The sequence below is a fragment of the Benincasa hispida genome, chromosome 1, assembly GCF_009727055.1.
Source record: "Benincasa hispida cultivar B227 chromosome 1, ASM972705v1, whole genome shotgun sequence".
NCBI lineage: Eukaryota > Viridiplantae > Streptophyta > Magnoliopsida > Cucurbitales > Cucurbitaceae > Benincasa > Benincasa hispida.
In genome coordinates, this window is record NC_052349.1 from 67,152,215 (window position 1) to 67,168,590 (window position 16,376).

The following is a 16,376-nucleotide window of genomic DNA, read 5'->3' on the forward strand; positions in this document are numbered from 1 at the left end:
CATACCAAAAAATTTACAATATCTAAATACCATGACTCAAAATCATTAATCTTTAGCACATCTTCATTAGGAAAGCATGCATGGACTTCAGGCTACATGCAATCAACTTATGAATTCTCAAGGGGGGATGGTCAGCCACTTTATTATCGATTCCCTTTCTATAAAAAATTTATGTATTGAATTCTTGCAACAATAAAATCCATCTAATTAACCGAGGTTTTGCGTCTTTCTTGGTCATCAAGTATCTAATAGCGGAACGGTTAGTATGGATGATGACTTTCAACCCCAGTAGGTAGGCTTTGAATTTTTCTACTACAAACAACACGACTAACAGTTCCTTTTCAATGGTTGAATAATTGACTTATGCTTTGTTGAGCATTTTGTTAACATATGTGATGGGATGCAGAATTCTTTCTTTGTACTGAACCAAAGGGACTCCCATCGCATAGTCACTGGCATCACAAATCAACTCGAAGGGAAGTGACCAATTTGGTGCGATCAATGCAAGTGTCGTGACCAATTCTTGCTTCAACTTTTCAAACATCTGTAAACAATTTCATAAAAAACAAAAGATATGTTTACCTCAAGCAACATACTCAGTAGTCGTGTGATCTTCGAGAAATCCTTAACAAATCTGCGATAAAAACCAGCGTGGCCAAGGAAACTTCTCATGGTTTTTACATTCATTAGGAGAGGTAATCTCTCAACAACTTCGATCTTAGCTTTTTTCACCTCTAAGCCAGATTTAGATTCCTTATGCTCTAGCACAATCCCTTCATTTACCTGAAATGACATTTTTTTCAATTCAACATTAAATTGGTATTTTCACATCTTTGCAAGACTTACTCGTGGTTAGTTAAGCATGATTCGTAGGATTTTTAGACTACAGAGAAACCGTCCATAAATATCTTCACCGATTCCTCTACGCAATCAGAAAATATTTCCATCATGCATCGTTGGAAGGTGCCTGGCTCATTGGGTGCAATCATTATCTGGTTGTATCCAGAATATCCATCCAAGAAGCAAAAGAAATCATTTCTAGTTAGTTGGTCAAGCATTTGGTCAATGAATGGTAATGGAAAATGATCCTTCTTGGTTGTTGCATTTAACTTCTTGTAATCCATACAAATTCTCCACTCGGTGACAGTCCGGGTATTAGAAATGTCCTAAAACTCGCAGTTCATAATCATGGAAACATATTCTATTGATCAATAAGAGTATTGTTAAAGAATTTATTCAACAAAAGTGTTATTGAAATTGCATTATGTTATAAAATCGTGGCTATAGTATGAATACTTTAACTATATGTAGAGACATAAAAGAGAATCAAGTTATAGTATATAGCCAAAAAGGTCTATAAGTATATGGATGAGATTGGGTATTTTGTCTTGGGGACACTATGGATGCGGCCTACTTTGTATACTTATATAAACAATGATATCCCAAAATCGTTCATGTGGAGACATGCGAGTGGATGCATCCTATGCAAAAGAGTTTTGCATAAGACCGAACCATGAAATAGTCAGTTTTTTTTTATAACAATCGTTTACTGTTAAAACTGACTATTTGAATTCGATGACCTAGGGTAACTCGATCTCAATCTTGAGCTAGCTATAATATTTATTTGGGATTATCCTTTGATCTGTATAGGTGAGAGTAGTTCAGCAACACTACTCAACAAGCCTTCCATTTTGGTGATAGAACTGGATAGATAGTTGAGGACATAGTATTGCAAGATGTAATTCACTCCTATCCATTTTAGGGTTAGCAGATAAGTTGTTCCCTTAAGTACTGAATTCTAGTCTTGAACAAATGGGCCTCGCCCTCTCATGGCCGAGAGAGACATGGTTTATTAGTTGGACTATAAACCAATTGTTTAATAGAGAATCAGTGGGAGCTTAAGGAGCAAGATGTATTTACAGGGGTAAAATGGTAATATTGACCTAGCTGTAATTACGAACGACCTATGAAGAATCGACTTACTAATTATGGTTAAATCAAGTGGACAGAAATATATCTACAGTGAGGAGAGTGTAATCATCGAGCTATAGTGGTATGTCTCGGTGGTTAATGAATATTGATTAATTCAGGTTAAAGAGTTTAACCGATTAATCACAAATCGTTGGAACGCATGATCCGTAGGTCCATAAGGTCCCTCTACTAGCTCGTAAAGTATTACACATTGGACTAAAATATTGAGCGAATTTGAAGTGTTCAAATTCGAAATTAGGGTTTGAATTTGAAATGTTCAATTTCATTTTTTTAGGGTTTGGATAATTATATTCGATATAGTTAATATTTAAATTTATCAAAATTAAACGTGATTGGAGAGTTTAAAATATTTAAATATTGATTTAAATATAGTTTACATGAATATGGATTTATGTTTAAATTAGGTATTTTAGTAATTTAATATTTGATATTAAATTATTAATTAATTAATTAAACTTAAATAAATTTTCATTTTTAGATTAAATTTATAGAAATTGAATTAAGATTTAAATTATTCTTGAATTGAAAAATGAAAATGTGAGTGAATTTATCCCAAATTTGGGGTTTTTGGTGGATTTTTCCATAAATCAACCACTCACTTAGTGCTGATTGAAGTGTCAATTAGTTGAAAGACTAAGTGCTTACATGCTTGAACTTATTAAATACTTCAATTTCAGAAGTTGGAGTAGAGATGCATGCTGATTTATTGAAAATTATGAGATTTTTGAAATTCTCTCAAACCCTCTCCAATCCCTTATCCAATTCCTCCTAATTTTGAGTTTCCACCACTCAATCCAAAGTTGAGGATAGTAGAGAAGATACTTTTGGTGGTCTACTAAGAATTAGTTCAAACTCGTGGAGTTCAACAATGATCAAGAAGAAATCAACAAGGGTATACACATTGAAACCCTCTTTTTGTTAAAATATGTTTTTAAGCATGCTTTGTACTCAAGTTAAATGTAACTAGAGTGCTTAATGATTTTGTTTGCTTCCGTTTTATGTATCTTTACTCTATCAATTGGTATCGGAGTATGATTTAAGCATTCAATTAACGTTAATTTGAGTTTGGTGGGTGAATTTCTAGCAGTGCATGTTTAGTGACTGATATGGTTTTTTTAATTCAACTTTGACATTAGAATTCTATTTGATTCGATTGTTAAATTTGTAATTGGCTCTTGGTTGATGAGCCTTAATGTATGATTAAGGATTTTAATTTTATTGGAGTCAATAGAGTTGAAAATAGTTTGTCATCGAAGTTTGAAGCAAGCAAGTTCAGAAGCAAAAACTGGAGAAGAAGCCACTACTAGGCAGCGTCGCAACATTGTAACGCTGTTCTTCATGAGCTCGAAGCGTTGCAATGCCAGGATGAAGCATTATGACGCTGCTCATCCCAACCTAGAAACACGTACACACGTGTTTTAGTTTGCAGGAGCAGTTCGGTTCGACCGGTTCGGTGGCATGGGGTCCGGTTCAACCATATCAGGGCCAGTTCAGCCTCTTTTGGAGCTAGGAGCGCCGGTTCGGGTGGTTCAAGTTCGGTTCGGGTCGGTTCGAGCAGTCCAGTGGCTTTTTCAAGTTGTTTTTATATTCTTTTGTAATAAATTTGTTTACTGCTTGCTTAGGATGCCAAAGTTGATCCATATCGGTGTTTAAATATTTTATGCATGTGATATATGTTATATTTAAATTAAACATGTATGTGCATATTGTATGCCATGTGGATTTAAAAGCCCACCATAGGAGAGCATGTTTTTGTGCATTAATATATGTTATAAATTGGCTATAATGTATATAGTATGCATGATTAAGGTTTCATAATATTAATATAATTGTTATATTAATGTGTGGAATGCTTAAGTTTATGTTATAGCATGTCTATTTTTTTTTATAAGAGTTATAAAATGGATTAGATATTTAAAATCCATAACAAAGATAAGATGTATGCCCACTTAAGGTAAATAATAACTTGTTTTAATAGTTAAAATATGTCGTTATGTTCTAAAACACGACTACAAACTCAATCGGTCTACAAACTCAAAGAGAGGTAGTTATTCCAAGTTCTTCACAAGAGCGAGAGATATGTGGAAGAAGATTTCTTCAAAGGTAAGTCTCTCACTTCTTTTGTATTTACTTTTTAAAGCATGTCATAATTTTGTTAGAAGATGCATAACTAGTTTGTATGTATGTGAATGCTTGTAATTCTATCACAATGAATTTGGATCGATCGTGCTTCTACTCATGGGTTCTCTTTGATAAGAGATCCTTCAGAATGGTAATCTAAATCAGTTAGAAGACACATCTTTACCTCCATGTGAGTCATGTCTTGAGAGAAAAATGACTACATGATTTTTTTTTTTCAGAAAAAGGTCTTAGAGCTAAGAAACCTCTAGAACTTATACATTTAGACCTTGTGGTCCAATGAATGTTAAAGCTCTGGAGGATCTGAATGTTATGTCCGTTTTATTGATGATTATTCCAGATATGGCTATGTTTACCTAATGTATCAAAAGTCTGAGACTATTGAAAAGTTCAAAGAATATAAGACAGAGGTTGAGAACTTATTAGGTAAAAGGATAAAAACACTTTGATCAGATCGAAGTGGTGAGTATATGGATTTACAATTCCACAACTATCTAGTAGAACATGGAATTCAATCCCAACTCACAGCACCTGGTACACCACAACAGAAAGGAGAAATCGAACTTGTTAGACATGGTTCGTTCAATGATGAGTTATGCCTAGTTACCTCAGTCCTTTTGGGGGTATGCAGTACAAGCTGTTGTACATATACTAACATGGTTCCTTCAAAAAGTGTTTCAGAAAAATCGTATGAGTTATGGAGACGACGTAAAGATAGTTTGTGTCACTTTAGAATTTGGGGATGCCCGACACACGTGTTGGTGCAAGACCTTAAAAAGTTGGAACGACGTTAAAAAATATGCCTATTTGTAGGATACCCTAAAGAAACAGAAGGTGGGCTATTTTATGATCCTTGAAAAGATAAGGTATTTGTATCAACAAATGCTACATTCTTAGAAGAAGATCACATAAGAAATCATCAACCTTGCAGTAAACTAGTATTAGATGAAATGTCCAAAGAATCTAAAGATAAATCAACAAGAGTTGTTGATCAAGTTGGTCCTTCAACAAGAGTTGTTACTCCATCACATCCTTCTCATGAGATAAGAATGCCTCGAGTAGTAGGAGGGTTGTTCAATAGCCTAACCACTATATGGGTTTAATAGAAACTCATGTCATCATATCTGTAAAGGAACTCGTTTTACAGAGAACGTATAAGCGAAAGTGGATCGTCCAAATCCCATTTCGATTGAACATAAACATTTACAGTAAAACATATAAATATGCACTTTAACTAAATTACAACATGCTTTTGAATAAGAAACAAAATGCAGAGATTATACCTTTGAAGAACTCTTCTTCGCGTTAATCCCACGAACTTTCACGAACACTTCGAACAACAACGAAGTTTCCTCGAACAGCAACAACCATAATACTCGAACCAAAAGTGTAAGACATTGCCACTTGGTTACCTTGGTATTCTCAGGGTGAGAACCCAGGAGTTCTGAGCTCTGACTATTTTGGTTAGGAAATAGTTTAGAAGTTTGGAGGAGGAAAATGATTGAAGAAAGAACAAGCTATCGCATAGCAAAACTCTCAATCATTTAGATAGCAAAGTCTATTGCATAGACTCTGAGATAATCGTGTAGTCTTTGTACTGTCTCTTATACACATCTAGATGTGTATAAGAGACAGACCTTATAGACCTGTAGCTTGAAGCTCCAATGGTACGTGAATAATTAATTAAACTCTTTAATTACATTATCCACCATCTATTAACTGTCGAGCACTCCACTAAAGATCGGTTGCTGCACTCTTCGCACTACAGATATATTTCTATGTCCATTGGATATAAGATCAATAGTACGATGACTCTTCACAAATTGCTCGTAAGTACAGCTGGGCCCCTACCCCTGTCTCTTATACACATCTAGATGTGTATAAGAGACAGCTATGAATCTTATTCATAGAAAATATATTTGAATCTTATTCATACATTTGTTCCTCCAATTAAACTATAATGTATCATATACATTATCTCAATTATATTATATATAATTGAATCTATTTTATTATATCATATATAATCAAATTCTCTCTTATTAATTTGAACATTTCAAATTAACCCAAAAACTGATTCTCAACTAAATCCTTTTGAGCTATCAAGGGGACCTTATAGACCTGTAGCTTGAAGCTCCAATGGTACGTGAATAATTAATTAAACTCTTTAATTACATTATCCACCATCTATTAACTGTCGAGCACTCCACTAAAGATCGACAGCTGCACTCTTCGCACTACAGATATATTTCTATGTCCATTGGATATAAGATCAATAGTACGATGACTCTTCACAAATTGCTCGTAAGTACAGCTGGGCCCCTACCCATGTAGTTACATCTAACTCAATGAGTACCACTGATTCCTTTAATGAACAATAGATCATAGTCCCACTAAGACTGAACCTCTCTTGTGCCAAGAGAGGGTATGGCGCCACATTGTTCAAGACCCGGAATTAGCCCTTCAAGGAGCAATTTATCTATTTATCCATGCTTCGGGGAAGGAGTGAATTCCATCTTGTGTATTTGAGTTCCTAGCTCCCTAATTAGACGAATCCCCAAAATGGTAGGCTTGTTGAGTCGGCGATCTAGCCACTCTCACCTATACAAATCAAAGGACCACCTCATAGGCAGGAGTTCACAACTCACTCAGGATTAAGGTCATGTTATCTATGGTCAACCGAGTGAAATGAATGTCTCTATTATGAACGATGTTATATAATGAGACTAAACATTTCGTGGTTCGGTCTTATGCAAACTCCTTTATATAACATTGGTAACACCTACAAAGTGGGCCATACTCATAGTGTCACCAGGATAAGGTACTCAGCCTTATCTATATACTATAGACCATTTAGGTCATCATTTAAACATAATCTACTTGTATGTCGCCATATACAAGTTTAAGTTACAACGATAACCTTGGATGTTAGTTTATAGGTTTGTGATTAATGAAACTAAAATATCATATATTTCATAGACAAAGTGAATAAAATATAAAATATTATTAATCACATATATGTTTGTTCATACACAGTTTACAAACTATAAAACTCTACGAGATTTAGGGCATCAATCCCAACAATCTCCCACTTGTCCTAAAGCTAGTGGGGTGTACAAGATAATCAAATTACAAGTATACAAAATAATAAACTAGGGCATAACACGCCCAATACAAGATCTCCCACTTGCCCTAGTCCAGCCGTGGTCTGTCACATAGACCAATACTCTGCAGGTGACCCTCAAACACTGTAGCCATGAGGGCCTTTGTAAACAGATCAACAACGTTGTGCTCCGAAGCTAAGCTATCTTCGTGACAATCACATCCCTTTGATGCACAATTTCTCGAATGAGATGGTATTTTCGCTCAATGTGCTTGTCGCGCTTATGACTCTTAGACTCATGGGAATTCACCACAACACCACTATTATCACAATAAAGTGTGATGGGCTTTGACATGTCTGGAACAACTTCTAGATCAGTCAAGAATTTCCTGAGTCAAACGGCCTCCTTAGCAGCTTTACAAGCTGTTATATACTCAGCCTCCATGGTGGAGTCTGCGATGCCCTATTGCTTGGTGCTTCGCCAGACTACAGCCCCTTCGTTAAAAGTGAACATTGATCCTGAAGTGGACTTCCAAGAATCTCTATCAGTCTGAAAATCAGAGCCCGTGTATCTTGTAAGGATCAAATCCTTAGAACCATACACAAGCATGTAGTCCCTCATTCTTCTTAGATACTTGAGAATATTCTTAACGGTTGTCTAGTGATCATATCTGGGATTAGATTGATATTTACTAACTATCCCTACTGCATAACAGATGTCAGGTCTGGTACATAATGTCGCATACATTAAACTTCCCACGACAGACGCATAGTGGACCCGTCTCATTTCCTCAACCTTTTGAGGTGTCTTAGGACACTGTTCCTTAGACAAAGTAACGTTGTGCCTAAAAGGAAAAAGACCCCTCTTGGAGTTCTGCATCGAATATTTGATCAACATCTTGTCAATATACGATGCATGAGACAATGCTAGCATTTTGTTCTTTCGATTTCGAAATATCTGAATACAAACAACAAACTAAGCCTCTCCCAAATATTTCATTTGGAATTGGGTCGCTAGCCAGTTTTTAACCGTAGTCAGTAAGCCTATATCATTCCCAATGAGTACGATATCATCTATATACAACACTAGGAAAACTACTGAACTGTTGATGATCTTCTTGTAGACATAAGGCTCATCAACGTTCTGATCAAAACCATAAGATTTGATCGCAGTATCAAACTTTATCTTCAAAGATCGAGATGTCTGTTTCAGTCCATAAATGGACCGATTTAGCTTGCAAACCTTTTGCTCTTGACCTTGGACTATGAATCCCTCAAGCTACACCATATAAATGGCCTCTTCAAGATTGCTATTCAGAAAAATAGTCTTGACATCCATTTGCCATATCACATGGTCATAATATAAGGCAATAGATAGGAGGATCTGGATAGACTTTAGCATGGCAACAAGCGAGAAAGTCTCCTCATAGTCAACTCCCTCTACTTAGGTATAACCCTTTGCCACCAGTCTAGCCTTGAATGTTTGAACCTTCTCCACAACACCTCGTTTCCTCTTGTAGATCTATTTACAACCTATAAGTTTAACCCCATTAGGTTGATCTACAAGATCCCAAACTGAATTGAAGTACATAGACTCCATTTTGAGATCCATGCCTTTGATCCATTCATCTCTGTTAACATCCTCCATTGCCTTCTTATAAGGCAATGAATCCTCAACCTCGCCATCAGCTACCATATCTAGGATCAACCCATAAAGCGAATAGGTGGGTTTGCAACCCTCCTACTACGTCGAGGTTCCCTCAACACTTGAGGTGGATTTGACCTACTAGATGAACCTACTTCAACAACTCTTATTGAGGTAACATGCTCTTTAACAACTCTTGTTGAAGATTCAGTAGTTTCTTTGGAAAGCTCATTCAACACGATTTTGCTTCTAGGTCTGTGCTCCCTTATATGATCCTCTTCAAGAAAAGTAGCATTTGTCAACACAAACACTTTGTTTTATTTAGGATCATAGAAATAACCTCCTCTTATTCCCTTGTGGTAGCCTATAAATAGGCATAACCTTGAACATGATTCCAGTTTCTTAGGATTAGCTTCAAGCATATGTGTTGGGCAACCAAGATTCTGAAATGACGTAAACTAGCTTTACGACCATTCCATAACTCCAAAGGTGTTCTGGCAACACTCTTGGAGGGAACATAGTTCAGGATATAAGTTACAATCTCTATTGCATAACCCCGAAACGCATCAGGTAAGGAAGCGTAACTTATCATAGACCGAACCATGTCCAACAAGGTTCGATTTCTCCTTTCTGATACACCATTCTGCTGAGGTGTACCAGGTGCTAAGAGTTGAGATACTATTCCATGTTTTATCATATAGTTCTAGAAAGATGTATCCAAAAACACTCCACCTCGATCAGATCGAAGTGTTTTAATCATTTTATTTAATGTGTTTTCAACTTCAGCCTTGAATTCTTTGAACTTTTCAAAAGATTCAGTCTTCTGTTGCATTAAATAAACATATTTATACCTTGAATAATTATCAGTGAAAGTGATGAAATATTCTTAGCCTCTCCTAGCTCTTATATTCATCGGACCACAGAGGTCTAAATGCACTAGCTCTAGAAGCTCTTTGGCCCTATAACCTTTTCCAATAAAAGGCCTTTTAGTCATTTTACCTTCAATGCATGACTCACACACAGACAAAGAATTTTCTTTTAACTCGCTCAGAAGTCCATTCTTCACCAACCTCTCAATTCTATTGAGATTAATGTGTCATAATCTTAGGTGCCAAAATTGAGCGTTTTCTTTAGGAGAAATTTTAAGTCGCTTAAGTTACGACAGTTTTAAACATCTCTATGTTATGGAGGGCATTTGTTGCTAATGGCCTTAGCACATACAAATTACTTTCCAGTTGTGTAGAACAAATATCAACACCATTCTTTGTTATAAACACTTTATTAAAAGATAAAAAGAGTTGATATTTACATTCAAACAAACGCTTTACAAAAACTAAGTTCCTCTTTAAATCAAGAACTACATATACATCATTCAGAATGAGAAATTTTTTCTGTAAAGTTAACCAGAGACCTCCCACCACCACAACTGAGACGATATGTCAGGTTCCAATTCGCATCGTCGTCTCACCAGTACCAAGCTGCCACCAGGAACTAATTCCCTGAAATGAAGAATAAACATGGTTAGTGGCCCCAAAGTCTATAATCTAGGAAAAATCATCATTCTCCACTAAACAAGTTTCCAAAACTAGTAAATCATATTTATCTTGTCTGGCCTTCTTATTCTCTGACAGTATCTGAGGCAGTTCCTCTTCTAGTGCCCATCTTGGTTGCAGTGGAAACATTTTCCCTTGTCAACCCTTACTGGTTGCCTACCCCTTGGAGGAGCAGGTTGTGGGTTAGTAGGCGTTTTCCCCTTATCACCCTTCTTCTTCTTCTACTTTTTGGTGCCGGAAAAAGAATGTGCAGACTTAGTTCCAGAGGTTGAACCTTTGTAGAACTTTTTGAATGATGAGGCAACATTTGCTTCACCAACCTTCTTCTCCTTACTTTTCAGCAAAGATTGGAAAATCTGCAACTCATTAAATAGAGTTGTAAGGTTGTAGTCAACCCTATTCAGAATAGTGTTGGTAACGAAATGAAGGAAGTTTTTTTTGGTAATGATTCTAGAATGATGCTAACCTGGCTGGCCTCATCGATGCTCGACCCGTTCATCTCCACTGGTTGAAGTGAACCATTATATTGGAAACATGTTCTCGAATACATGTTCCCTCTTTCATCCTTGAATTGAAGATGTACTTAAGAGTGTCATGCCTGAGCTACGCGAACGGTTGTCCAAACATTCCCTGTGGGGACTCCATGATCTCTCGTGCAATGATCATGGGCTCATGTTTCTTGGCCAAAACTTCGTTAAGGTTGGCCAAGATATATGCTCGGACCTTTTCGTTCGCCTGTGTCCAACGTTCATACGCGTCTCGAACGGTTTGAGCAGCAGTAGGAGGTGGAATAGGAGGACATTCCTCCGTAAGGAAGAACCTAAGATCAACGATGATCAATATCGTGTTAATGGTGTTTTTCCAACTAGCGTAATTTTTGCCAGTTAACTTATCGACGACAAGCAAACTAAGTGCAGCGATAGCCATATTAAATTGCTAAAAAATGAACAAACTTAATTAAGTCTACTTGCATTAAACCACTTTTAGAAAACCAATCAAGTTTTAGCAAAATAGTCTAGTGTACCCTAAGTGACATCTATTTTGCAATTATGCTTCAGTGAGGCAGGACTTGGGTGAACAAGTGCCCATTCACTGAAACAATCTCAAACATTAGACAGAAACAACTTCTTGTAACTGAATGTAATAGTCACCATTGTTTGATCCATAATTTGTAAACATCCTTAACAATTTTGTGTAAGTCTAACCCCTCATTTTAGGCCCTAGAGTCCTGCCCTAATGAGCCAACATTAGGGAAAAATCGATTAGGACAAGAGACTAAAGTAACCCTATCAATTTCTGGAGATCAAATAAAGAGTTGTGCAAAACTACCATCCTTTAGGGGGACACCCACGATGCCACGAGGTGATGCATAAAAACTTTATCCAACCTAATGAGAGGAACGAGAGATATATTGTCACATGTCTCGCTCCCACTTACTATGAACATTTTCTCCATTCACTTTGGTATTGACCTACCCAAATGCCACATGTAGTGGGACACTCCCATGGTGCCTCGAGGCCGAGGATAGATCTCACGGTGTGAACTTTTAGGGAGAAACGTGTAGAGGTAAAATGAAGTATCATATACCTCATTTACCTCCCACTGAATGTTCTACCTAGGGTTCATTAACTTATAAAATCTAGCTACTGATTTTATCTAAGTGATTTGTTTAATTTGCTAAAAAACAACACTTGCTTTTGATGATTAAACAACTTTGATTCAACTCTTATTAAACTCTTTAACAGACTTTCATCAAATTTGCATGCATGTAACAAATCTATCTAATCATCTTTCCAGGTAAGTTCCCAAGTAAGGGTGCGATGTTTCCATTGACTTAAGTACTCCAACCTAGTTAGAACCAACCTTAGCCAAAAGGTCCCTTGTAGATACATTTGTTACATATTTAATCTTTTATTAGAATCAATTTAATCGTATTAAATCGATTTAAAAGATTAAACTTAGATTTCTAATCTTATTAGAAATGTGATCTTAGGTCTATCTCAACCAAATTTTATAACACTTTTAAAAGATGATTAAAGCCTAAGGTTTGCATGTAATTCTTTATTATTGATTTTAATTATAATTTCATTTTTTATAACTTTTATAAAAAATGAAACAATTAAAACCATTCAACATTGCAAGCTAGATATACACAAGTTATTTATAACACTTACAAATCAACCTAAGGTAGTGTCATTCTTCATGAAATGTTCATTCATTACTAATATATAACTTTTATATAAACAAGTAATGAACTAATCTATAGCATACATTCCATGCCAACATTCAACCTTATATTATAACATTTATAATATAAATGATGCATGGATATGCTATAATGCATCCATATATTATAACTCTTATATTATATGATGCATGAGCATGATTTAGTAATTTAAATCATGCATACTAATATATTATAACACTTAGAATATAAAATGATATATGAAGAAAAATGCATAACCTATGGTGAGTTTTAAAACTATAGGACATACATTATGGCATATATAATAAAATACATCACATGCATATTTAATTAAAGTTGATAGACCAGGATAGTATATCTCAAAATCAGAAAAGAAAAGGCTAATCTATTACAAAAGTTTGAGTCCTTCGGTTCGGAACAGGTGAACCAGGTCTTGAACCACTCACCTTGAAGGCTTGCAGCTTGATCGTGTAGCAAATCCCTTGATTGTCGAGCAACGAGTGTCGAGTGTAAATGATTGTGTAACAATGATCACGTAGCTTTAGACTATGCGATGAGCATGAAAGTCCACGCGATCATGCAACGTGCTTCAAGTAGCGCATACCATGTGATCGTGTAGCTAACGACTATACAATGAGCATGATAGTCTACATGACCGAGTAGCGTGTGCCGAGTATCGTATACTATGCGATCCTGTAGCTATTGACTATGCGATGAGCATGATAGCCTACACGATCGTTTAGTACGCATGCCTTGCGTCGAATATAAAAAATCATGCGATTGTTTACCCCTCGAGCGCCTACGCGATCATGCGGCCAAGTAACACAATCGAGTAGACAACTCTACATGATTGTGTAGCATTAGCTATGCGATCGTTTAGTAGATGCTAGACGATCGTGCAGAAATTTCTACATGAACGCATAGCCAAATCTAAACGATCTTCTAGCTCAAGCTACACGATGCGACCACCGTTTTGTCTTCTCCATTGAAACGAACTGCAACCTTTGTGTCTGAAGCTTCACAAACAACTCAAAAAACAAAATGAATACAGACTCGATTGCAAAAATTAATGCCCAAAAATGCAAGGGCCCTTACAAATTAACTTTTGTAATGTAAACAAAAGCCAAAATTGAGATTACTATCGCGAAACATCCATCAACAAACCATCCACATACATTTAATGATTAAATGCAATGTAGAACTTAAAACCACTAAACTGTAAATGATTTATATAAAGCAAATGGAATTTGGAATCAGAACACAACGTGGCTCTGATACCAATTGAAGGAACTCGTCTTATAGAGAACCTATGAGCAAAAGTGGATCGTCCAAATCCTATTTCGATTGAACAAAAACATTTATAGTAAAACATACATATTATGCAATTTAACTAAATTACAACATGCTTTTGAATAAGAAACAAAGTTCAGAGATTATACCTTTGAAAAACTCTTCTTCGCGTTAATCCCACGAACTTTCACGAACACTTCGAACAACAACGAAGTTTCCTCGAACAGCAACAACCATAATACTGGAACCAAAAGTGTAGGACACTACCACTTGGTTACCTTAGTGTTCTCAGGGTGAGAACCCAGGAGTTCTGAGCTCTGACTATTTTGGTTAGGAAATAGTTTAGGAGTTTGGAGGAGGAAGACGATTGAAGGAAGAACAAGCTATCGCATAGCAAAACTCTCAATCATTTAGATAGCAAAGTCTATTGCATAGACTCTGAGATAATCGTGTAGTCTTTGTATGTTTGTCGTAGTGATTTGTCAGGGAAAAACAAAATCTTATTTTATTTATCCCAACACCCACAAAAACCAATTAACTTCCCACTAAGGTGGTTAGAGAGAAAAAGGGAATTGATTATCAAATAATTAATAATTACTAAATAAATATGATAACCAACTTATCATATTACATTTATAACCTATAGTTTTAATATTGAATCATATACGATATAAACTATAGTTGCTTTTCTCTATTTTATGACATTTAATATAATTCATATTTATATTAAATTTAACAACTATGAATCTTATTCATAGAAAATATATTTGAATCTTATTCATACATTTGTTCCTCCAATTAAACTATAATGTATCATATACATTATGTCAATTATATCATATATAATTAAATTCCCTTTTATTAATTTGAACATTTTAAATTAATTCAAAAACTTATTCTCAACTAAATCCTTTTGAGCTACCAAGGGGACCTTATGGACCTGTAGCTTGAAGCTCCAACAGTACGTGAATAATTAATTAAACTCTTTAATTACATTATGCACCATCCGTTAACTGTCGGACACTCCACTAAAGACCAATAGCTGCACTCTTCGCACTACAAATATCATTCTATGTCCATTGGATATAACCAATCAACAGTACGATGACCCTTCACAAATTGCTTGTAAGTACAACTAGGCCAAATTACCATTTTGCCTTTGTAGTTACATCTAACTCCTTAAGTACCACTGATTCCTCTAATGAACAATAGATCATAGTCCCATTATGGTTAAACCCCTCTTGGGCCAAGAGAAGGTGTGGCGCCACATTGTTCAAGACCCAGAATCAGCCCTTAAGGGAGAAATTTATCTACTTACCCCTACTTCGGGGAAGGAGTGAATTCTATCTTGTGTAGCTGAGTTTCCAATACATCATATTTATATCAATTCCTCTAATTAATGTATCTAATACATCAAATCAATTATATCTCATTTAATTGAACCAATTTAATTATATCATATATAATCAAATTCCCTCTTGTTAATTTGAACACTTCAAACTAACCCAAAAACTGATTCTCAACTTGAATTCATTGAGCTATCAAGGGGACCTTATGGATCTATAGTTTGAAGCTCCAACGATATGTGAATAACTGACTAAACTCTTTAGTCACGAGATCCACCATCTGTTAACTGTTGGTCACTCCACTAAAGACCAACAGCTGCACTCTTCACACTACAGATATATTTCTGTGTCCATATAACCACTTAACAATGCGATTAACCTTCACAAATCGCTCGTAAGTATAACTGGTCCAATTTACCATTTTGCCCTTATAGTTAGGTCTAACTCCTTAAGTACCACTTATTCCTCTAATGAACAATAAGTCATAGTTCTACTATGACTGAGTCCTCTCTTCTAAACAGAGGGTATGGTCATTATGGTCGTTTTAATGAAATGTAAGTCTTAATTATCGACGAAATTATATAAAGAGACTAATCATCTCGTGGTCCAGTCTTATACAAACTCGTTGCATAGGATACCCCCACTCGCATGTCTCCACATGAATGGCCAGGATCTGACCATTTGTAGCACTTTACAACACTTGTAACATCTACAAAGTGGGCCGTGTCGGTAGTGTCACCAGGATAAGGTATCATTTCTTTATCCTTATGTACAGACCATTTAGGTTATTACTTAAGGCATGATCCACTTGTATGTCTCACATATATGCTTAAGTTACATGAAATAACCACGGATCTTAGTTTATTGGATTTGAGTAAATACAAATAAAATAACATTTATTTTATTAATAACAATGTGTACAAAAAAGTTTACATACTACGAGACCACCAGGCGAATTAGGACATTAATCCCAACAATCTCCCACTTGTCCTAATGCCTTGGGAGAATAATGTATAATACATAAAAAATAGTACAATATACAATAAACTAGGGCATACACTATACCCAAGTATCATCTCCCACTTGCCCTAGACAATGTGCC